We start from the raw sequence: 25,621 nt of genomic DNA on the forward strand, positions 1-25,621 counted from the left end.
CATGCAAGTAAAAGGGCAATGATAGATAGCAAGGTGAAGGCACTGGCTCAGGTATCAGGAGATCTGAATTCTGTGCCTGGCTCTGCCAAGCCTTCTTTAAATGAGTTGCATCATCTTTGCGCTTCATTCTTTTCCATCTGTAGAACAAGTAAAACAAATCCCAATTTACATTGGCATTGCGAGCATTAAATCATTACTGTCTGTAAAGGAGATGAATCCTCTGATAAAAGGTGCTAGAGGAATGCAAAGTATTTCTATTATATAAGGACGAAAATGGGGATGCTGTCAAGGTCTCCCTTGCCTAAATCAAAGGCTTTGGCTATGTGGCAGGATTTGTGAATTCTGATCAGGACATTAATATTATTTAGTACTAGTGAAAATTTTCTTGAAAGGTAAAGTTGCTGTTTCTCAGTGACACAGAGCACTTTACTGTCTAGCTTGTCACAGTTGTGTGATTTGTGCTGCAAAGAATGTGCCTCATCTCTGCTATATATTCCTGCTGGCTTCTGTCAGTGGAAAGTACACCAAGGTACTCAAGAGCCTGTAAGTGGTCCATCACAGTTCAATGGCCCCTTTTATTTCTGACTCTGGAATCCCATAAAGTTCTAGTGACAGCCACTAAGTCTTTATGGCATGTGATGGAAGTAGCCTAAAAGGAACACTTAGGAAGAGACTGAGTGAAGCAAATAAGAAGAGAAGATTTCTGTTCAATACTCACCCCAAGTGAGGGTCAGCCTAGGACACACAAGTGTGCAAGCCAAGTGTAAGAAATACTAAAGTGGTTGTTTTACCAAAATAAAATGTCCAACTTTTGGACTGTGGCTGGAGTCAGCTATACCTCATACGTGTGATTCTTGGTTTACTCCTGTTACATATTAAACATACCCTATGAAGTCTAAATATTAGTAAATGTTTTTCTTTCTCTGTATTTGCAAGAATGCAAATTTAGAGGCAAAATTTCTCAAGTGCTCCAGTCCCATGGGTAAAAACAGCTAGTAATGAGAATATGAAGAACAGTAATTTCTTATTCAGTGGAGTGCCGTTAGCAGGGTAGACTTCTGTGCATTGTCTGTGGCTAGCCTTTTGAGTCCTACTATCGTCTACCTCACCAGTTAGTCCTTCAACATCACGTACCGTATTTCCAGTGTGTACCTCCCTTTTGGCATCAGCAATATTTTGTAATGATTCCAGGCCTCAGGCAACAGAGGCTGTTTAAGCACTACAGACAGAATTGCCTCTTGACCTGATCACAATTTTTCCACCAAAACATATTTTCCAGAAAATAACTCTTTTTCACTGGTAACTTTTAAACATTTTTTTAGTTTTTTCTTCCCCTGGAGACACAACGGCACTTTGAAAGCTTTTGGCAGAAGTCAGGCAAGTTGGCTGCCTGGCTAAAGGTGTGACTGCCTGATGGGCTCACAGTCTGGCTAGCTTCTTAGGAAACCAGCCAACTTCCTTGGCTTCCCTGGTTGTAGCCGAGCAGGTATTTCGGCTGGCCAGTGGACTGAGTTGTTCCCATTTGCTGGAAACTTGGCTGCTGGTGTTTTGTCTTAAGTACAATGTTAGCAGACTGGAATTTTACACAAAGCAGAAATTGCTTTGGTTGGGTTTTGTCTTCCCGCCACCGTTAGTCACTAGGAATATACAGCACTAAGTTGCGTCCCAGTTATAAAGCTGCTGCATCCAAATAAAAAGGTCTTGATATTACTTTTGACCAGAGTTTGTTTTTCAACCTGTGTCTAAGGATGTTGGCAGTAGACTGCAGTAATTCCTGGTGTATTCTAAAAAATTACTTATTTTCATGATTTTTTTTTTTTATTTTTGCAAGAGTAAAAATGAAGATGAAAGCCACTGTGTGCCTTCCTTTTTCCTCCTCATCTTGTGATTTATCAATGTATTTCAAAAAGTCTCCTGGCTTAGATTCCTGACATTGAGAAAGTATTGGAATTTTTCCTCATTCCCACTACATGTGAATGCATGTGACAGTCTTGTCTATTTTTGTCTATGTAATGAAACATCAGTGCCCCAAAGGCACTGGTCATTCATTTACTTATGCCAGCATTCTTGACACTGTATTGGCTTCTTCCAGGCATTTTTTTCGTGCATCAGCAGCAACACATGAGACAGCATGCCTCTTTAGATCTTTTTCAAGTGACCCCTTAAAAATTTCCTCTATTTGTCTTCTCTACACAGTTTATTGAATTTAAACATAGGTGATTGACACTGATTTTGATAAGGAGTACACAGACGTCATATTTTAGAGGCTAGGATCACTATATTCTCAATGAATTTGCATTAATTTTTTTTCAAGAGGCATGGCTCTCTACATCTGAAATGTAAAAATGTTTTATAGCAGTCACTTTAATACAAATTTTACATTCAATTTGTCTTGCCCAGACCAGGAATGTATTTTATACCTAATTCATGTAACTCATATATATTCATGCAGACTATTACATACTGTACACATTCAATGCAATTAAAATTAAACCTTTCTGACCACAATCCATCTCCTTAGGTCCTCTAAGCTTTCCAGTGTCAGACAATATAACATGCATTCCTTCCTTAAAGGTTTGCAAAGAAATTTCAAGAGCTAGACACATTTTCAGCAAAATTTGGATTCTTTATCCCAATGTTATTTACAAATTCAGTTTGAATTAATTAGGTACCTTTGGCTAGAACCTGGTCCTCCTCCTCTTTTATGACAAAGATAAAGGATGATGTGGCAGATACTGGATTTATCTGACAGCCTGGGAGTAGAGTGTTTACCTGGGCTGTGAGCAACCCTGGGTTAGCACCACAACTCCACTTTGCATAAAACATTTAAATATTACAAAAGAAAGACCATAGAAAAGTGTCCAGGAATGAGCCTCCATTTGATGTGTGATAAAATCCCTGTAAGCCTGGAGCTCCAATCTTTGCTCCTGCAAATATTTATCTGAAGTGAAAGTGCATCAGCAGATAACTGGAGAGCAGCTCTTTAACCGCATGTGGTAATTATGTCACTTTTCTGGGAGGTGAGCAATGTAGACAGAGGACAGAGTTGAATCTGGATAGCTCATGTCCTATGTAAGTGCTACAGCACTTGAGATATTGAATAAAGGAGCAACTGTCTGCCCAGCAGCACTTCTGAAAACTACTCCCTCTCTACATATTTATATTTCTGCTTCTGTGAAAATTCTTCAAATGAAATATTTCATGTTAGCTAGAAAATTACATGTCAGATTAAATCAATTTCTAATTTTTGCTTGGCAAGAAGATTCAAATTCTGTTTGATTCCGGCTGAATTTTCCCCTAAATTTTTACTTGACTGCCAAGCCACAAAACAATTATTTGGACAACCATCTAGAAGATGAGTCTGATGAAATTGCTCAAAACAAATTTTACCGAAAAATCACACAGTTCTTCTGTGTTTCTGCAAACAGATAACCTCATTGCCAAACAAATATTTTTAACTATTTACCTTCCCTTTGACTCCCACATTTCTGTAAGGTTTCAAGGACAATCAAAACATCCAAACATAGCTTTTTCCTTTTCTGCTGGGATTTCCATGCTCAACATGTGGTATCCTCACAAAACCTGGAGAACAATCTATGTTTCTATGTATGTTTTTAGAAAATGTGTGTACTTTATTATTATGTTGCATGCACCACTAAGGAGCCAGATATGTGCTATCACTTTATTTTGTAAATTCAGAAAATGAGACATAGGTAGGTAGATTGTAGGCTTGACTCTACCCGGGCAAAGCCTGCAGAAGTAATATGTGTGTAGACTCCGATATTCTCTTATTGTCCTTAAATTTAAGGAGTTAGCAGCCCTCAGAGGCTAGTTTCACCAACTTCAGATAAGATACAGCAACCGATCACAGCCATAGTAACAGTCATAGCAGCGCAATGACTAAGTCTGAATGTCCTCTAGAAGGGATCTAAAGCTGTTCACACTCAAATAGTTGCGGGTTTTCAGCTGAATGGGCAGCAGCTGCTAGCTCTGAGGTGGTAGTTGGAAGCTGAGCTATTGTACAAATGCATATATTGTACTGAAATTATTCTACAAATGTAGACACCCTAATGCTTGATCTCAGATGTTGGACCTTACTAGCAGCATGGATGAATATGGTTATGTTACCAGAACCACTACCTGGGTAAGTGATGCAACAGATCTAACAATCCAACAACTGCAAGAGGGTAATTCCAGCTTGTATTGGAATTATATCTGCTTCCTCAAACCTGCAGTGCTCCACCTGCATTGCAGAGCTGACCATCTGTCCAATCCTTTTGTTTAAAAGACTGACCTGAGTTGTTTCAGATAGTTACATAGATTAACTGAGCAGATGGTTTTAAATAAACATCCACCCAAGTGGTTAACACATGCTAATAAACCCAGCAGAGCTAACAGTCATGTGCCTGCATCTTTTCCCATCCAGATTGGCCAGAGGTCTGTTCCTCTGAGTGGTGCAACTTCTGCAGTGCCCAAAGCAGGTGCCCCTAAACCGAGTTTAGCAAGGCATTTAAACATATGTTTAAATATCACCACAGCAATTAGATTTGAACACTGAATGAAGAGCCTTGTTTAATTAGAAGAATACAGGAATTTCCATGAGAAATCAGATTGAACATCCAGCTAGTCCAAGCCCACCTGAGACTGTGGTCAGACCAGAGGTTTACAAGGCAGACAGAAGAAGCCTTGCAGCAGGCAGATGGAAATCCATCTGCTCCAGAACGGTTTAAACACGGGGCTATAAGATCAAAGATATTCTCCTGTTCTTTTAGTTTAGTTCCTAGTGTCTCTTTTCCAGACCACTTGCAGTATTACACACTTTTCCCGTGTAGCTCTTTGTGGTGGTTTAGCCACTCTCTTAGGCTCTCACTTGCCCCCAACCTATGAAAATATCACTCTTTCCAATCTCTCTTCCTGTGAGAGGTTTTGATCATTTATCATGCTTTTCTGTTTTCCATTCCAGATTTGCAGCAGCCTTTGCAACATGGCTGGCCACGGTGCTATGGCCATGCCTGGCCATCCTGTTTGGTGATGGGCACAGCAGGGTGCCTCTCCACTTTTGATTCCCCCTGGTAAACAGAGGGTTCAGGAAGAAGGATGGAATTTCCCAGCCCCTTTTTGTCACTGTGTGTCATTTTATTTGCTGCAAGCTTTTATCCTGAGAATAGTTTGTAGTTAAACGTGTAAAGGGTTTTTGAGTAAAGTGTTCATTAGTGATAGTTGTAATTCGAAAGGTCCTGGGACCCTGGCAAATGAGTGAGGTTTGTCTTCTCTGATACAATTGCTAAAATTGCAGATAGATCAGCTCAACAAGCATGTACAATTCAAGTTAATGTTGCATTCATCTCAAAGCAAATGCATGCGAGACCTTGAAAGGCATATGCTGAAACTGTGAGGATGGTTTCAGGTACCTTGAGCTAATTTAAGTTTGGGAGCCTTAGTGTTAACTTCTCCTTTCTTTCCTTCTGAGCCTCATATTCTTTCCTTCTTCCTTGTGCTAGAACTAATATTTGAATGTCTGGAATATGACCTGGTTTGTGAGATAATCTAATTTAAAGAGAATAATTTTTTAAAGCTGTTTTTGTTTTGTTTTGTTTTTTTTTCAAATTGCCAAGGCCACTTGCAGGCCTACAGACCATTTACATTGTTTTTCCATGGTAAATGGGATGTAAAAGCTTCAGAGGCTTTGAATCCACCAGCAGCAGAAGGACACGTGTCTCCCATCTCTTCCACTCAGCTGTGGGAAGATTTAACCTTCTAAAATTCCCTGTTCTACTTAGTGGTATGTCTAATTAATTTTCCCCTAGTGTTCAGAGCACTGTATCTGCAGAGCAAACTCTTCAAGCCAGAATCAGATCATGCTTTTGGCGAGAGGCCACTAGAGCAGGAGAAGCAACAAACCTATTTATAATAGGCATTTTGTCCATCAGAAGAATGTCAACGGACAAATTACCGTAACCTGCCTGAACCAGCTCGGTCCTCCTGCAAATGAAAGCCCAGATTGTATTGAGAGTGTTTGTTTTGTCATTTTTTAAATAAATGAAGAAATCAATGGTGTATTCACAGCAGTCAGTAGAGCAAGTAGTCATTTTAGATGGACTACTCCAGAACCCTTACTGCTGCCACGAAGTGACTGCAGTTCTGGCTGGTATCAGCATTAATCCTAGGTGGGTAAACACAGATTTGCCTGAGTCAAAAAATTTAAGCTGTATCAGCTGCCATGCTTTCATCTACTAGTTTCAGGAATGTGGTTTTTGCACCGGATCCATCTGGAAATTAACCCCCCAAGACAGATTGCTTGTCAGTATCCCCTTGGGGCTTGTCTTCCGTGCTAAGAACTGCTTTTTCTACCTTTTTTTTTTTTTTTTTTAACCTTAGGGTAGCTGCTGTACATCAACTATCCAAAGATAAAAGTAAAGGCAAAGAATACCTGCAGCCACAAGAATAGTTGCACTGGGACAGGGGAGAGATACTGGCCATGGGATAAAGCCTTAGTAATGTAGGACTTTGTAATCTTAGGGACACCTGCGAGCTGTCTACCATGTCATCTCGTTCATGTTGGCACATGTGCTAGGCGAATGAGATTGGGGGTAAAGGCTGTACAATGTGCACAAGAAACACATAATTTTTTTTAATCATGATTTTGGAGTCCTGACTTTTCCATTTTGAACTGTAAAAAAAGTCAGTTCTGTACTTCTCACACTGTTTCACAGACAGGGTAGTCTTTGTTTTCAAACTACATTAAGGTCCTTCTTGGACCTTACCTTCGTCTTGGTCATTTTATTATATGATAGCCCTTTCTATTGACAGAGACATAGCTTGTTGCTGTTAATATTTTCAAGGCAGTGCACTGGAGAGGAACATTGACGGGAATAGCATTGCCCAGCTGTCCCAGAGCCTCAAACAGAATCCTGGAACTTCATGGTACAAATATAAAGGGGTGATGTGGTCAGACCACCAGATCCATCAGCAAGCCCTGACACATTTGGTCACGTTCCACTAGCAAGGCATAGAAAGAGGATATATTATGAGTCTTTTATACAGATATTTAGATATTTTTCTGTTCAAACCATCTTCCCTCCTTGTGGAAAATACTTGCCAGAAAGCTAGGATTAATTCTAATATTGTTGTTACTCATATTACAAGATGAGGTCTTTCAGTTTAGCCAAGAATATATGACGATGAGGTACCTTTGTGTCTCAGATTTTGAATAGATATCACCACGTCCAAGAGAGGTAGAAGATTCAAGTATTAAATCTCCTTCCTTATGTTAAATTAATAAAATTAAAGTATAAGGCCAGGAAGGAAAATGAAGTTCATTAAGCTGTCTGAAGCCAAGCTAACACTTTGCTTTCTCAGTGTATTGACACTGCCAGAAGATATCTCTCCATTCCTAACTTTTCCTGAATCTCCATATTATAGAATAGTTTAGCAGCTGGCTTTTTAGCCTGTGTGTTTACAGATCTCTCTTTGACTTCAGTTTCACTTTGCATGCCACCTTTCCCTCTTCCACGCCCTGCTCTTTCCCCTGAACAAGAGATGCAAATACCAGATAACTGACAGTTTAAGTTTAAGAACTTGTGATCACCACTGGCTTTCATGGTTGGAGATTGTTATTAAATGAGACATTAGAAATCCCCAGGCATGGCAAATGTGTAGCTAGCTCAGAGTTCAGGGCTCTCCACAGATCTTATGCCTGGAGATCTGAGATTACTTAAATGTTATAGTTCCTGTCACTTCTGAATGTGAAGGCAACCTCGAAGTGGTCACTGCTCCTAGCCTGCAGCTGGGCAAGTTTAAACAATCCTAGTCAGAAGTGTAAGTTCTCTCTTTGATCTCTCTAAACTGTTAATTGTTTATCCTCAATTAAATATTTACTTTGGACTTGTTTTCTAATCTAAGGCTTTACGCTACATAACACAGGTGCAGAATCTTGCCATTTTAAGACCGCCGATATTATTTTCAAGATAAGCTTAAGTTTTAGTGTCTTGCAAAAAGACTGAGAGTCCTAGACATGCAAGTAATTTCTAAAAGAAGTGATAGGCTTCTAAATCACTGAAGTGTGTTTGAAAACTTAGCCTCTTTACAGAAGAGAAAACTGTAATGATTAGACAGAATACACCCTGACGCATAGGAAGTTATGGGTGGCTTTAAGGATTTAGCTTAAGTCGGTTGGTGATTAACTGAAGCTAAATCAACATAGAAAATGCTATGTCCACTCAGATTACATCAGTTTAACATCAGTTTCTATACAAATATAAGACTTACTTGCCTAACACTTTTATAGCTGTGTGAGTGTAACTTTATACAAGGAACTGCTCTGAGAAATGTGAACAATTCTTTCAGGGACACCAGCCCCTAGATCATCATTGCTATAAAGTCACACTGCACCCTAAATTAAATGATCTTAACTATTTGGTATCACATACACTTAGAGTGAGAATACTGATGTGGTACAATATGATCACCCACCACTTCTGGAAGTCCTGAAATTCTTCCTAGCAGAGAGATCTCATTTTACGCAGACTCCCACATTCCCAGCAATGTCACTCAGAGACAGTCCTTGAGCAGAGCTAGCTGTCAGACCTTACAGTGCTTGACCTGGTAGAACATGGCAACAGGTTGCCCAGAGAGGTGGTAGATGCCCCGTCCCTGGGAACATTCAAGGACAGGTTGGACGGTTCTCTGAGCAACCTGATCTGGTTGGAGATGTCCCTGCTCCTTGCAGGGGGTTTGGACTAGATGATGTTTAAAGGTCCCTTCCAACCCAAACTATTCTATGATTCTGTGTTTTCTAATAAAACCCTTTTACATTTCTCACTACTCTCAACAGTTCAATTTTCACAATCAACTTTTGTCATATGCACACATATTTGATTCATTTGACTCTGTTAGAGCTTGGAGATTGCCTAAAAATTCATTTGCAAGGAAGAAGGACAATAAAAAAAATTAAAGGTAACTGTCACAAAGATTCTCATTTTTCTCTGCCTTTGAGGTCTGAATAGACAAAATTATCTTATAGATATTAATGACACTCTTTGCTTCAGCATCACGTTACTCATTATATATAGATTATGGTTAATCTATATATACCATTTCCCTCCCCATAATTCTTTTTAAGTTTTCTATCTGTCTTTAGACAATTGCCTTCCCAGAAGAAGCGTACCTCTTTTCTGAATTCTGTCCATCTAGAATATAGTGGGGGATACTTTAATAATAGCAAAATATATCATTAATACCATAAATGTCTTAGAACAATTACTATTTTATATTTACGATCTAATTTAATGTCCTTCCTGGTAAAAAAATAAGTGTAATAATCATTGTGCTCAATCTTTGGTAGTTCTTGAGCTTGAGAATGTGTACTCTAAAAGTACAACTTATAAAAGCATGTAGGTATTCCTTTACTCATTGGGTTCTGATTCAGCAGAACTCTTATGCACTGACCTAAATTCCTGTGCAGCAAAGCGCTTAATCTTAGATTAACTCAAGGTTTAAATACATTTCTTTTCAAGAAAACACTTAAACTAAATATATCCATAATCAAACGGAATTGCAATTCCTCATTGACCAGGATAACAATTTGGGTTTAAAAGGAACCATGAAAAAGTCATTTGGGCCATGTTTCCACACAGAAATTGCACTGCTCCAACTTTTCCTCTAAAGCGCAGATGAAGATATATTGACAGTGAAGTGTTTATATCAGAGTAGCTCACTACCATAGGAAAAGCAGAACATTATGTCTGAGTTTTTTTCAGCTGCTTTTTCCTATAGGTTTCAGCTATGTAGTTGTGCTGGTAAAAGTCATGCCTTGGACCAAAATGTTATACTAATACTAAATACTCCACACTGGAAATGACAGAGAACAAATATCCTCATCTGTCAAAGACATCATGAGGTTGTGAAGACAGAGCTGGATGGAAAAATGTTTGCTGTGCCTGAAAAAAAAATGATCCTACTTCTCAGTTAACCAAAGGGTTCCCAAATGATTAGGCTTTTTTTTTTAGGCAGTATATTGCTGTAAAAAAAATAAAATAAATATGAGGACTGTAAAGACTGAAGTAGGGGACTAAAAGAAGATACAGATTTACAGCTTCATCTATACTGTCAATGTCTTTCATGCCCTGGTTTCTGTTTCCATTCACATATTGCGAATGGCATAAACATTAGACAGTAACTGAAGAAATGAAACAAGAGCACACCAGTAGGAAGCAGCACTATAATACAGCAACCTCATATGATAGTGCTGTATGCCAGCAGTAGGTAAAAACAAGGGCAGCCAGCAGGAACCAAAAACCAGCAAAGGACAGAGAGTACCCGTAACAGCACGTCTTCTACAATAATCAGTGGGCAGGATTAACATTCTTTTTGACACTTTCTTTTTTAGGGTTGAAATTTTCAAGTAAAGTAACATGCCCTGACCTTAAAGTGATTTACAAAGGGAAAATAATAGTTTTTCTAGTTCTTGTGAGGTTCTGGAACTAAGAGGAACTGTCAATGCTATTTTTTTAAAAAAAAAACTGGTTTACCTATAAGACTCTCTGAGGATCTTGGATGTTTTAGAGTGAGCTTTTTATTTTTGTTTGTTTGAATTACTGGCATCAATCTCTCATTAAATAATGTGAGAGAATAGGAAGGAAGAAAATGTAAAGTCTTTATCAAAGACTTTTTTGCTTCCTAACTCTTTACAGGGCATTAGAATTGCAAACTAGAAACTGAGTTTTAAGTAGGCAGAAAAAAACTCCCCATCACCTAAGTTGATCAGCATTCATTTTTCTAGTTGGCTAATGTCCTATGCTAGTGTCTGCTCACGGGTATAATACTTTTTCTATAATTTTATAATTCTAAAGTTTCTATTAACATTTTTTTTCCCTAAAAAATAAACCAACAATGGAGAGAATCCATAAATTCAGAGACATCATTTTGCTCTTTTTTTTTGTAAAAGGAAAAAGTACTGAAATCTTTTTTGTGTTGTGACTGAAGAAAAGTATTGCAGGTTTGGTTGGGGATTTTTGTTTTCCAAAATTTGCTGGGAGTTTTTGAGATTAAGATTTTAAGGGCCATACGGTAATAGAATTTGAGTTAAATACGTTTAATTTAATCCAAAACCAGATCACTATGAGAGAGATGCCCCCGGAGAATTAGTCAAAAGTGGTTTGATCAATTCCTAACATCTTACATTGATTAATGTTCTTTTATCTGACAGTGAATATTCAAATAACTAAACCTATAAGCCTATAATATAAATCTATGCCTACGGGCATACAGGCAAAGCCACGTTCATGGCTCCTAGTAGCAGCTCTGTGGTTCCTAAGAGAAATTTGAAAAGCCTAGATGTGACATTACCACTACCCAAACTAAACGTGAATGTAGGATGACTTCTAAAAAGATCTTTGTTGGAATTCTCAGCCATACAGAAACTGAAAATCGCATTGGGAAACTGTTTTGTAAACATGCAAGTGAGAGGTGTTATATTTTTAACATATGACTATCTGGAAGATATTTCTGTTTCCATGAGAAGTTGATGAGAGTTGAATTCTCTAAGGTCACGTGAAGTATTGGTCATTGTAACCACCCAATTTTACCCCGGACTGATCATGCAAAAATACTTTCATTTTTTATTATACTACAGAAACTGATAATACTGACAGAGAGTTGGCAGACTCAAACCTTAAGATGCTTTATTTTGCTACATTCATCCGTGAAGCTCAGAACTGTGTGTTTGTCTATTCTCTAAGGAAAAAAATATTTTAAAAGATCAGTGCCAGAAACCCAGCACTCACACAACCCTTTGCTAACAACTTGGTGCCAATGAGTGGCCAGTGGTACTGGTGATACACTTCCTTTCTGGGCACTGACAATACAGAATTTTAATAGTGCATTGCATAATCTGAAGATTTGCATAAAAAAAAATAGAGTAAAAGTTGCAATGATGAGCATACTGAAATCCAAACACCCAGAGTATGAAAACAGCTATTCTCATAAGCACTACAGTTTAACAAAAATGCCAGTCTTGCTATTCCACTCACTTTCCAATATGTGACACGCAAAGACTACCTTGGGCAGGGCTCCACCATCCCATTCTCAATTGGCTAAGCACTGTTACAGCTCCAGAAGTAAAGTGAACACAGACAGATATGTTCTGTGCATCTTTATATATATACCTATCTATATAAAACCTTATACAGTTATAATTTAATGTGATAAAATCCCATTATAGGAAATGAAAGCTATAGAACAGTTTTCAGATTCCCCTCTTAACTATCCATTATACACATATAAATCCATCAGTGAATGCAAAATTCATTTACACATGCAAATTACATAACTGATTGAACAGTTACCAGACTTGTGTGCTCAGGTGGGGGATTATTTTAACAGCTACCTCAAATTGTGTAAATGCAGTGTAGGCGTTCTGCTGAGTTTATGACTAATATCCCTCAGGGGAGACCTATGAAAGGGAGAAAATAATCTGTCAGGTACATAACCTGATTAGTTTGAGCCTAAACATTTGAGCAGCCTTTGAACCTGAGCCAAGATGGTTCCAGGAACCTTCTCTAAGACAAGCACCTCTGACTGCAGGTTCAGGATTGGTGTCTCTTCCTTATTAAAGGAACATATTGTACAAGTAAAAGGATATTACACTGGATCTGGAAAATATTTTACAAGTATGTAGTAAGTGTATATTGAGATACTTAAATACTACATGCACTGCTTTCAGAGAGTATTGTGTATTTAGGTCATGACCCTGCTTCAGGAGGCTACATATGGCAGAGTTTGTTTGATTTTCGGTTCCATTGCTTTTTATATTTCTGCTCACCACTATCATGTCTAATTGTTCCTCTTGCTTTACACACCCACTGACTGCTTGTTTCTTCTAACAGAGTGTAGACAATTCATCTCTATGCAAAGAAGGGAAAAATAGTTTGTTTGTTTTTTTTTTTTAAAAAAAAGCGTTGTTTCTCCTTATATGCTGGACCTTGACAGGGGAATGTACCTTCAGAAGTGACCAGCGCCCTTCAAATTCTTATCTAAAGGAATCCCACAGGAAACCTTGGAGCTCTTACAAAAATTTGGACTGTCTGTTATTTATTAGATTTACAAGGACACTAGTCTTTGGCTATCAAGCCCTCTTGGAGCCACAAACTGTCCTCTCCCCTTCACTTTGCTTTTAACAGTAGGGGTAAACACTGACTTAAGTTTGCTTCGTGGTATCTGTCTGTAGTACAAACAGGTTAACTATAAATGCTGGCAAGATCTTAGCTCAGTATTAGCCCTGAAGCCCTGACATCAGCGCCTGGTTATGTCAAGTTACAGGCTCTCTAGCAACTGACAACAAACATTTGGACCCAGCCTTTACTGGGTGGGGAAACTGTAAGAGCATCTTTCTCAGCAGTGGTCTGCTATAATTTCCCTGATTTGTTAGTCAGAGTCTTTAATGGTTGTACATCTCTCAACATCTTATTTACAAAGTTCCCAGTAGTAATTTTGCTCCCATATGAGAAGAACCATACATTTCCTATGTGGCTGGTTCTTCTGACAAGCTAGAAACTGAAGTACCTTCTTTTGAGTAACAACACAGAAGCTTACTATAAAACTACCTTTTTATGCGTATTTCAATCGTGTCATTGTAATTAAATGCATGTAAAGCACTGCATAAACATCCAATGCTTGGGAAAGTTAAAAGGGATGGCTTGACAGATACAGTCTATTTTAATATCTAAGGAGCAATTGAGTTCAGAAACTATTCCTAGAGTATAATAATACAGTTTGGGCTTCTCTGAGCTGAGACATTAATATCCCTCCCTGAGTGAAGCTGGTAAGCATTCAAAAAGAATGCAAATAAAATCTCAAAAATAGCATTATGTAGAGCCATGACAATATGTAACATGACATCATGCTGGTGAGGTAAATTACTGAAAATGGTAGTGACAGAGAATATTGTCCAGCAGGAGCAGGAGGTGAAACTCTTAAGTTCCAGTCCTGATGGACTCCCTGGCCCTTTTCTCACAGTCCTTTTCTTGCTTCCCTTTCCCTGCTTGCTTTTGTTTTATTGTGCTTTGCTTTCTTTTTTTTTTAGTTTTGTGACCTAGGGTAATTCACACAACCATATCAGAGCTGCCTGTGAAAATACATTCCCATAACTCAAAGCTGTAGTTAGTGCTAAATAATGCTTATAAATTAATTCAGGACTGTTAGAAAAAAGGTATAAAACCACCATATTTCTATTATTATATTAATTCAAAGAGCTTCTGATGGTATATTTTGGCACCAAATTCTGCTCTGTTTGCAACTCAGAGTGGGGTAAAAGCTTTTTCAGCCCATGATCATTTGGTACTACTTCCAACTTGCTGAAATATGTTCTGTCCACAGCTGAAGAGTTCCTGATGCATCCAGCCTGTTTTAACCTATGAGCGCTTGAGTTTATGACGTAGTTATCTGTACAAATATGGAGGCCTACATGGTTAAAGTTCACTGTTTTAAACCGTATATCTTCACATGTACTTGTCCGCACCTTTCTTAACCATATATTCTAAAGTGTTTTAAACAATGAAATTATTATGGCCACTGCACTCACAATTCATTCTTCTACATTTTTTACTTTGAGTGGTATCTTGCGCACACTATTCTGTAATAAACAATACATGACAACAGAGATGGGTCTGCTCCAAAACTCCAGCTCTGAATGGCTCTGAACTTCAGCAAGTTCAAAGCAAAGTGCAGGGCAATGAAACTCAGCCCTTTCTCAAGTCCTTCTTTTCTTGACTTCATGAGTTTCTTTCATTTTCTGTGATATAAATTAGTCCTCACCTGGGGCATTTGCATTTACTGCTCTGAAACACAAGTTTAAATCGAAGCTGGGACTGGGAGGAGCATCCTGCCAGCACAGAAAAGAGAGCTGGTGGTTGAGAAACGGAACTGATGATTCCTCTTTGTCTTGCTGGTTGAAGGGGCACTGTTCATCTCACTTCCTCTCCTTCCCTCAGCTGGCACCACAAGATTTCCTCTCCTCTTCCACACTTCTCCAATTGCTGACACCCTTCTGAGAGCACAGAGAGCCACAGTTCCTATATTTGAATAGACGTGCTTTTCAGTACTTTGGCTCTGAAACACAGGAACGCAAAGAACTTCTCTGACCTCCTTGCTAGAATTTTTTTAAAATTCTTTAACATATGCTAATCCCTTGACAATTTCAATGTTTTTCTAGGGAAAAAGGGAACAATATTTCCTTTGTGAGGAAGATACAAGGAGCTTAGTAACCTATAAGGTAACATTCTCATGAAAAAAAAAGCCTGTCTAGCCTAGCATGAACAAACTAATCTTTCAGCAATAAGATAGAAAACACAGCATTTTTAGGAGATTAGAGAAGGCTTTGGGCTGATGTGGTAAAAAGAGACTGAAGGCTGACAGGTTATAGCCATTTGGCAAGCCAAATAACATCCAAGAAATATGTGGTTCACTACATGAAATTTCTCCATTTTTAAAAGGAAAAGTCAACTTTGGTCATTATTTCTGCAGCTGTGATGGCAGTGACGTGTTCCATTGGTAGATGGCAAGAGAAGCCCTGCTGAGCCTGAGGCATTTTGAGTGAGATTCACTCTGCTGCCGCTCCTCTGCTGCACCCATCCCTCCTGGTAGCACCCCCGAGGTAACAGCTGTTGCCAGCACTGCGGCTGCAGAGAGGAAGCACTCAAGCCTGGAGCTGAAGCAGGTGGAGGAGACCCCGCGGGGGCCTGCATTCAAAGCAACCTTGTTAAGCAGCACGCGTCTACCGGCAGTGGCATGCCCTGTGCATCTCCTCCGTGCGTGATCTGACGTGCCCACTGTCAGATCACGTGTAGAAGCTGAGATGTGGGCATGCATTCTCAAGTGATGATTCCCTCAACCTCCTCCCCTCTCACGTGATGCAATTACCCGGGAGCCTTGCTGTTCCAGACTTTTGACAGTTCAGAGGTCTGCAAAGGGTTGAGCCTCATTTTGTATTAAGGACAAAATATATATGGGAAGACGGTTAGAATAAGATCTGTCTGTCTGTAAGATCTGGAGGATTTTAGAGGTATGGAAGGCTTGTATCCCTCCCCTGCATAAACAGAATTTCTTTCCATAGATAAAACAGCTTCCTGTCTGGACCAACAGGCGAGGAAAAATCTGAAAGAATTAACAGGCTGTTTATTTTCCAGTGAGATGCTTGTTGGGTTTTGCCTGTCCTATTCCAAGACACTATTTTTGGACAAATATATTTGCTTCAGCAAGTGCACTTGGGAGCCTTGACTCATGTCATCATGACCACTGTACTCAGCTCAGCCCCTTTGCAGCAGGTTGGAAAGGCAGACCAATGCTCTGTGCCAGACACCATATATGACACAATGTTCTGTTAACTATTGCTGCATGTAGCAGACACACAAGTGGGAACATTTCAGAATAGAAACTGCACTGTTCAAGCACAAACAATGTATGGAGGTGGACCACTCAAACAGGACAGACCAGTGGTGTAAAAGCTTTAGTTGCAACCTTAATTCTTTGTCTTCATAGTTCAGTAGGTACAAGAGCTTCGGTGGTCCTTTCCAGATTGAGAAGAAGAAGAAAAAGTAAACATCCTCACTCCTCCCAAATAACTTTTTAATCAAAATTCTCCCATGTGCAGAAGTGTAACACAAGAGTTATATCCTAACCTGAGGATTAAGTAGAACTCAGGTGTTGTATAAACCGCATCCTGGCCCAACACACAGGACTGAAATTCACTCAGTATTTGTGCTGTGCACAGTCCTTCAGTGAGAAAGTCAATACAAAGAATCAAGAATATACCAGTATTATCATTCTTATCCTATGTATGTACCTCGTTCCACTGTCTTCCCTGTTGGCCCAACAAGTGCTAGGATTACAGCAGAGGCAGCTTATCCAGCTAGAAGAGGAGCAGGCTGCAGGACAGACCATAAAGAAGATACTGTGAGAAGAAACAGAATATGAGAAACTCTCAGAGCTCAATGGGAGTAAGTTGTGTGCCTAAAACTCCCCCCGGAAGAACAATAAATCTTTCTAATTTGGAGGACTTTTTAGTATAGAGGACTTTATAGCTCTGCTTTGTGAATATGACTGTTTCAGCTGAGGGCTTTGCATGTTGCAGGTGGTCTGTGTTGGTTTCAGTGGTTTTTCACAGGTGCCTTAAAAATTATTTGTGAGTTCCGACACATTGCCTGGAAGTGGCCTCCCACATGTGAAATAATACTTAGTGTTACAGAAGTGTATGACTTTTTGTGTCCTGCAGTCCAGTTTGTGTGTAACCTCCCACTCTCATTTTTACCTATTTTATCAACATGTTTGAATAATTTTAAGAAATATAAATGTGCTGGGAGCAGGGGAAGTTCTACTGACTTTTCCTCTACGACTGTGTAATGTCTGCCTTTCTGTGGAGCTGAGTTTAAAAGTTGGATCAGGTGTGCTGGAATCTCTTCTTCTACCCAGTCTGTTTAAAAACAGGCATAAATGGTGTAAAGAGACTGACCAAAAAAGGCAGAGAACTGGATATGCAGCTTTGTAGCTAGTTCAGGAGAATATCAGAGTCATTCTTTCCATTGTTATTTGAATGCTCTCATTACTGCATGGTACGGTGTATTCTTTGGAAAAGAAGCGGAGTGCATATGGGGGAACAGATTGGACAGTGTTATAGCCTAAAGTTATTTGCTATTCACTTTGCAAGGTACAACCAAAAACATAATTCACTTCAGTTACTAACTGAAAGGTGCATACCGCTTCTGTAGGCATTGGCAAAGTGTCAAGCTGCTCGTGTGAGCTCTTCCTTACCCCTGCACACTGGCCCTGATGCAGGGTACTCAACAGTTGTGAAAAGCCTGTGCGGAACTGCGAAAGTCACACATGGAAAAGACCAGGAGGTTATTTGATCCATCTCCTTAGCAGTGCCAGATTGCACCTTTTAAATTATTCAAGGCATTTTTATTCTCCTTTTTTTTTTTTTTTTTGACACTGTTTGAAGGTATTAAAACCTGCTATCCACACAAGACAGAATTCAGGCTTTATGTCTAGATCACGATCAATGTAACAACAGTAGATTTCTGATACAGAAGACTGCTGGACTCAGAGGCGTTCTCCTACAAGTGGAGACCAGAAGGAAAGAAAAGGTTCAGATTTGAACAGAATCCTAAATCTTGGTGTCCCTGTTAAGAAACAGATATGAGTTTGCATCAAGATTAACTGGATAAAAAACATTTTAGTTTAGTCACTCCAGATACAAAAGCCCACTTATTTCTGTAGTTGTAGTATCTGTTCATTGTGTGGCCCTGTTGCCTACAACGCGTTCAGCGAGGGCCTGCAATGGCAGCCAGCCTGCACCAGCCTTCCTGTAGGCTCCAGCGCCATCTTTTCTTTACAGGGCCCGACTTACTGCAGTAGTGGTCTCCTCACTGCCAGGGAAGGACCCCATCAGATTTCCCTGCTCTGCTGTACTAGGGACATTAGGTATCAAAATCCCCTCTCTGCTTTATCTATGAGCCCCATAACATCCTTCCCACACCGCTCTGTTAATGGGTGCCAGATTTCCACACATTATCATGATAATGGATATTCCAATTGTAATCTTTCCACATTGCTCTCCAAGCAGATTTAGATGCCAGCATTGCAGCATGCCCTGCAAGCTGTCCAACTATAAGGAAAGGCAAAGGAATTTAATCTCTCTAGATTTCATGCAAGGTATCCAAACACTCCAATAGAGAGCTGCAAAATAACTCACTTCCCACTACTGAGAATAATTATTTGTTAGTTAATGTGTAATTGTGTTACTAGGGCCTTTCCTGGCATTAGAAGGAAATTTGAGAGGCAGGTCTTCAGCTGATACATACAGGTTTAATGATCTTGTCCCAAGTGCTTGTAAAAGACCAGTGTTGAGGCAAGCCCAGAACTAAATGAGGCCTTGTTTATTAAGCAAGGCTGCTGTATTTGCACTAGACAACACAGCAGAAGACAGCCATTTCTGACAGTTCTTTTATTCAGTTGGCTTAGACGTTGATTATTTGTGGCGTTTTAATAGCTCTGTGTCAATTATCAGTTCCTTTACTCAAAATGAAAGTTGCATTGTCATCTGTTTATAATAGACACACACTGAAATAACATACAACACAGTTAACGTCAATTGCCAGGTTCTGGCCACTTCTGTTTAGTGAAAGCAGCAGGGTTTCTTCAAGCCAGCTAAGGAAAATTATGTTTTTGGTAGGGCAGAGGCAGCTGTTGCGTGGTCTGTTGTACACGTAGCACAATAACTTCAGCAAGGCAGCCTGAACCTGTCCACGTGCTTGTGACACAGCGGCAGTAACGCAGGACTGTACACTCCGGACTACTTTTAGACTTATCTAAAGAGGTGGAGGGGTGGGGGGCTGTAGTTTCTGCAGGACACATTTCTGCACTCAAATACGGGCTGCGGTAATCAGATCTCTCTTATGAAAATTAAGGGCTTCAGGCTTCTTGTTATATTGCCAGGACAACCTTAACTTGAGCAAAATGTTGCTGCGCCTCCTTCCCCTGTGAAAATTTCATCACAAAAGATGATGATGCAAATTGCTTTACAGGATCACAGACACACCTTTTATTACCTCTGATTGTCACTGAATTGCAAAAGATCGGGGGTGAGAGTAGGGAGTGAAGCAAGGGTAGAAGATGAGGCAGACCTAAGAGCCAAGCTCCCCAGCTTGGGGAATCCTTAGTGTTACAAGTATCCTCAATCAGTGAGAGTTCTTGAGCAAAGGCTGCTGACCTGAGTAAGCGCTTGCAGACTGGTCCCATTATGCCTCCTTGTTCCAAATAAATCTTAAACACATGCAAGGAAAGCACTGAATTTTCTGTCCTGACTGAAGCAATGCCATCTGCAGAGTTCACCCATCTCCTTACTGACTCAGTCTTTCAAAATAAATTAACTACCCCATGTAGTTTTTTATTTCCTCCTTCCATTTTCTCCTTCTCTCTTTGGCAAAAGAAATAACTAATATTCAAAGGGAATGAGTTGTGAAACCTCTAACAGCCTGCTAACCATTAGTTTCTATAACCAATGTTGGCAATGCACTATTCACTGGAGACCTCTGGCTGGCTTAGATGGTTCTCTTGAGTGAAAGAAGCAGCTAGGGGTGTTTACCTCTGTTTGGATGCTCTTAGAGAGCACCACATCACTTCATCTTGATAGGGTCAGTGTTCCCTTCCTCATGCCTGTTCTCTCCCTCTCCCCACCGACTGCTCCAGAGATTTTTGCAGATGTATCAGATCTCCAGGTATAGTTAGAGGTCGCCTATTCATATGCTCTCTGCCTTCCCTCAACTCTGATTCCTGCCAGGCCTCTCCCACACCTCTCTGCTGGCAACATTGCGAGTCCAGTTTGAGTTATCAGGACTTCTCCATGAGCTCCCAAAGGAGAGCAGCAACGTGGGCAATTTGAACCTGCTCCCATTCACTCACTGCTTCCTCCGTTTCCCTGGACTTTGTTCCAATTCTGAGACAGACAGGCCACTGGACAGAATGAAGAACAGAGCACTACTGAGGTGCTACACAACAAGAGGAAGACCTCCAGCATCTGATTTGCTTTACCACCTCAGTCATGGGTTATCTTGCAATTGACAGTGACTCTCCAAACAAATCCTTGAAAAGCCATTGAGAGCCAAGAACTTGATGCTCACCGTGAGACCAGGACCAGTGCAAGCCACAACTGGCAGGCAACTTTTATGTTTACAGCAGTGACAACAGTCTAGCTGTTGACTGAAGCACTTGACCAGGTGGGTTTTTTTCTTGATGTTCTAACTCAGTCATTTTTGTGCCAGGTTGCCTCCCTAGAGTCATATCTGCTAGTCACCTGGATTTGCTTGCTATTTTTACACCAGGTTTTGGCATGTGGGAGGCACCATTGGAAGGCAATAAACACCGAAATCCAAGTTCCCTCCAAACGCTCTTAATATCTCTCCTGAGAATGGTCTAGGAAGGTACAAACCATAAGTTAAAAGACACAAACAGCTTGCAAGCACTTCACTTGCAGGACAGCTGTGGGTGTTATGGTTCAGCCTTTGCTGTCTTTTTTCCCAATACTACATGTGATGGGGGAGGGACCACAAAGGACCACGTAACAGATGAAGGGGCTGTGGAGGTAGACCATGCCAGGAACTCTTGTCTTCTTACAAAACTCCTTTAAGCATAGAAGGAAGAGGCACATGCCTGGAGATAGCATGGGCCATGATCCTTCTTTCACTCCAGGACACCAAGCACAAAAGCAACTAGTATTCATAGCAAAAAAATTATTTGAAATTCATACTCCTTCAACTGCATGTAGCCAATTCGCTTGCTTGCTTACTCAATCTTTTTCCCCCCAGATAAGACCCAAGCTAACCTTGCAAGGTGTTGCTGCAGGATTTGGAACACTACAATAGATTATAAGAATACAATCCTTTTCAATGTTTTTAGGGTGTATAGCTGTCCTCATTTGTTATCCACAAGACTATACTCTCCCAAGAGGGGAAAAAAAAAGCAATCATCATTCTCTCTGCCTTTCCTCTGCCAAAATTAATGTTGTGACTTTGTTTCTATAAAGGGAAGAGGTAGGTGGGAACAGCGCTTCAGGCACGTTGACTAACAAAACAGGAGCGCTACACGCCGGGCATGGACGGGAGCCCGATGTGGACGTGGGAATTGCCTGGTCACACACAAGGCCCTCCCTTGCTCAACTTGGCACACAGACATGCAGCTGCGCAACCCAACTGGGAGACGGGGGAGGCTAACCGCTCCTTGAATTCTCCCCTGTAATCTGCCCCTGCCACACTAACACTGCAGAAGACTTTTGCACTGCGTGACATGAGATTGATAAAAGTTAATTCAAACTGGTTTGAGAAACAAGTCGCAGAGCAATGTGCAGACATTCATCCATATTACTATACACAAATAGAATTTAATTCCTTCTTAATGACACAAAGATAAGACTCAACGGGGATGTTTTACATAACAAAATAACAGATTGTTGCGTTATGCACTGCCTGTTACCATGGTGCTCAGCTAGCCTTGAGCACACTATCTAGAATAGTAATGTGCTCCAGGTATTATGATGGTAAAACCCAGTCCAGGACCGATATTGTCCAAGTTGGGTTTTTTTGTAGTTGTATACTGAACTGTCTAGATCACTGACATGAATATCCGTGTGAAGGACTATGACAAACATCTGGTACTTCCAGTGTTTGTCTGCAAGACTGAGGCCATGGTGAAGCAGAAAGAGAAGGCGAGAATCTTCCTTTGTAAAATATTTTGAAAGAAATCAGGTTTCATCATCAAGTTCTGAAGATTCAGTGACTGCTGTGGATGGCTGAGGAACAAGGCAGTCAAGGAAACAGATGCAGAAAAGATGTTGAAATACTTGGGCTCCCTGATGAAGACATTTCTCTTGAACACTGCAGGTATCTCAGTGAAAAAACGATGATCCAAACACATATTTTTCCTTAAACACATTACAGCCATTCCACACAGGTATTGTACTCATCACCAGTTATTCATTAAGCAGCATGACTAACATGTGTCATGTGGTGTTTGTTCACTCATTATCTGTCCATGGGTGAAGAAGTCTGTTGCAGTGGTATGCAGGTTGTTTTGGTAAAGGTTTTTCTTCTTATTATTATTTAGTATGTGTTACTTTACATTCAGGGCACAAAATGTGCAATGTGTAAATACTTAGGCCAAGAGGTGTGAACAATCTCATGGAAAATTTTTGAACTTTCTACAAATGTCTCACACAAAATTTTGCATCATCTGCAGACCAGCCTTACTCTTTCTGTACACACTGGGCTGTACCAAAGAAGCAAAACTGCTTGTCACAATGGTACACCTCTTAATTTACTTAAAACCATACATGGCTAGATGCATAACACTTGAAAGCAATGTTGGAGGTGTTCAACTTCCAATGGATAAAGAAAAGTGAAAGACGCAGAGCTCACTGGCATCATCGAGAACAGAGCCATCAACCAGCCAGAAATAGCCTTCCAAGTGAAAAATGGCACGGGCTTGAAGAGAGGCTCATAGTTCATACTCCGTACAACACGCACTCTTTGCCACTACATGTCAGTTTTCCTTCGCCGAAATAATGTCTTCTATTTGCTCCATCTAAAACATTTTCTGACATTTATTCATTCATTTCAGGCTGTTCTAGGAAACATCTGTACAGCAAATGTGTCTTAGACATACAGCTTGGATGAAAGAGATTTCCTTTTGGACTGGACAGCCTGAAATAATGACCCATGCAAATAATACAAATGATTGATACTTGTAGTATTGCTCACCACAGTGCTATCTGCTGTTTCTCCTCTGATTTTTTTAATGAGATTTTAAAGTCTTTGAGTGAATAACCCCAGCCTTTTCATTAATTTAGCTAGCATGAGAAGCTGTGGGGCCTATGTGGCAGGTGCTGTGAGTTAACAATAGGGGTACTGTTTAATCCAAGGGAAACAGAGAGTAGAAAAGGGCCATGAATAAAAGGATATGGGATCTTTTATGAGGTCAGGAGAGGCATTTTAGATCAGGAGGTGCAAAGAGAGGCCAGCTACAGAAAACATTCCTTCTTACCACACTCACTTGCACAGCAGCATGAAATTATGCCTTTTAATGTGTTCTGCAAAAGACAAAGGAATCAAAGTGAAATATCTAAATGCAAGAACTTTGTTGATACTCGGAGGATCACCTCTACTTGTAGGAGTACTTGGCTGCAGTTCCTTGGGGAATAAACTGTTCTTCTGGACGGTGTTCCTTACCCAGCCTCTTTGAAACTCAGAGAAACACAAGGAGACAGTCTAACAAGTGCAATGGCATTTCAACACAGGGAAAAATGGTATGTGATTTACAGGTTGGTTTGTTTTTAAACACTGACTGACTCAGTTACTGAGAGCGCTAATATTATGCAATCAGTGACTGGAAGTTTAGAGAGGAAAGTAGAAAAGTTGAATCACAGAAAAATTGCAAACAAGCTTTCTATAAAATGCCTGAAAGTGGTTTTGTTCTCATCTGTGCTTCATAATTGCAGTAGGTTCAGGGTCATTCATGTCATTCCTTGTGCCTTTAAGATAGTGTTTCAGTGGTATAAATGGGCCTTTAGGGACTTAGAGACAGATGGAGAAGAGTACAGTTTCAAAATTTAATCAAATACCTTCTAGTTACGAAGCACAGATGTTCAGGGTCAGGAACACACAAGTGTAATATTGCTATAAGGTGTCAGGCTACTGATCCTGCTTTTGGAATAACCTAACCACTTGCAGGTGACTCAGAAGGTGCAAGAGCACCAAAAGGAAAATTATATCATAGTTTGCCTATGGGAAGAGTTCTTCCTCAATACTTTCAGACACTTGCCGTAAGTATTTACATACTTTACAGTTTTTAACTTTAATTTTAAATCAGTAAGTGAAGCAATGATGGATACTCACATTATTCATTTATGTGGGCAATGGCTTTTCAAGTCTTGCAAAGGTCTTGGGCCAAGTGATAACACCTGGGAATAATTTTCATGTGGTAATTATGCATCATGAAATACTTCTTTTATTTTTAATTAAAGGTTCTGCCTTACAACTTCATGAAACATCCCTTATTTTTGCCTTAATAAAAAAAAAAAAGTTACTGTAGTTTCTCTATGACACTCATTATTCTTTTAAATGTTTATTATGATGCCTTCTACTTGATTTTTCCTCTAGCACATACAAATGCCCCTTTTTTTTTTTTTTTACTACTATACTTTGTCAATCTTTTTCTCTTCTTAATGTTTCCTTTACATAACTGGGGAATCCCATGCAAAGACAGCGATGCTGATCATGTAACATGCTTGTAACATTGCTGTTTATCCAGTCCTGCTCTTAGGCTGCCAGGAACCTCTCGCAGATGTATTTTCACTGAGCCCTATACACATTATTAGGAAGGGCTGCTTAAGGGTCATGTAATTTTCTGTGGGCAATCTCACAAGAGCGTCCATTGGGCATGATTCAAAGTTTTACAGATAGGTGTCTGGATACCTCCTTACCAAGGCATTTCCTTTGCCTTCCACATGCTCTCCTTTTTGTTTACTCATACTCTGTTGCGTATTTTTTACTTGTTTCCTTTCTCTCTCCCATTCTCCTCTGTTCTCCCTCCTCCCGTTTCAACTATGTCTGCATAAGAAATTTCAGCTGGTTCATCTCATCCCTTTGGTGTGTGGACTGACATACCTATACATCCCCAAATCCTTAGTGTTCATGCAGTTGACACAGACAACTCCATATTTCTGAGTTATTTTTTCCTGTTAGGGGGTGCGGGCTGAAGAAGGCAGAAAATAAGTTATCCTCACAAAAACTGTGTTTCTAGGATAAACCATGTCCACACCACAAGCCCTTTGCCGTGGTACACAACACATTGCCCTGGCCTGTCACTGACTTGCTCTTTCCCTGATCCATTTAACCGCATTTCCAGCCCCATTTATTCAAAACAGTCGGGTTGTCTTCCTTCTGCCTTGAGGTGTGAAGGTGGAGGAGCGTGCACTTGTGCTCAGCTGTAAGCCTCTCCCAGGAAGGGCTTAATGAACACGGTGAGCTTCAAGAGAGCTTCTGCCCAGTTGGGGTTTTGAGCATTTTGTGGAAAATCA

General features: G+C 40.1%; 1 long non-coding RNA gene across 1 annotated transcript; it reads right to left on the reverse strand.

The window, feature by feature from the left end:
* LOC147601340 (uncharacterized) lies at positions 1-24,504 on the reverse strand. Its single transcript, XR_015258260.1, has 5 exons — positions 24,438-24,504; positions 23,587-23,632; positions 16,838-16,945; positions 14,812-15,068; positions 1-137 (listed from the first exon to the last, which is right to left on the reverse strand). It is a non-coding gene; the product is annotated as an uncharacterized LOC147601340 (long non-coding RNA).
* Between the last annotated feature and the right edge of the window lie 1,117 nt (positions 24,505-25,621).

The sequence above is a fragment of the Chlamydotis macqueenii genome, chromosome 3 (assembly GCF_036417535.1).
Source record: "Chlamydotis macqueenii isolate bChlMac1 chromosome 3, bChlMac1.mat, whole genome shotgun sequence".
NCBI classification, from domain to species: domain Eukaryota; kingdom Metazoa; phylum Chordata; class Aves; order Otidiformes; family Otididae; genus Chlamydotis; species Chlamydotis macqueenii.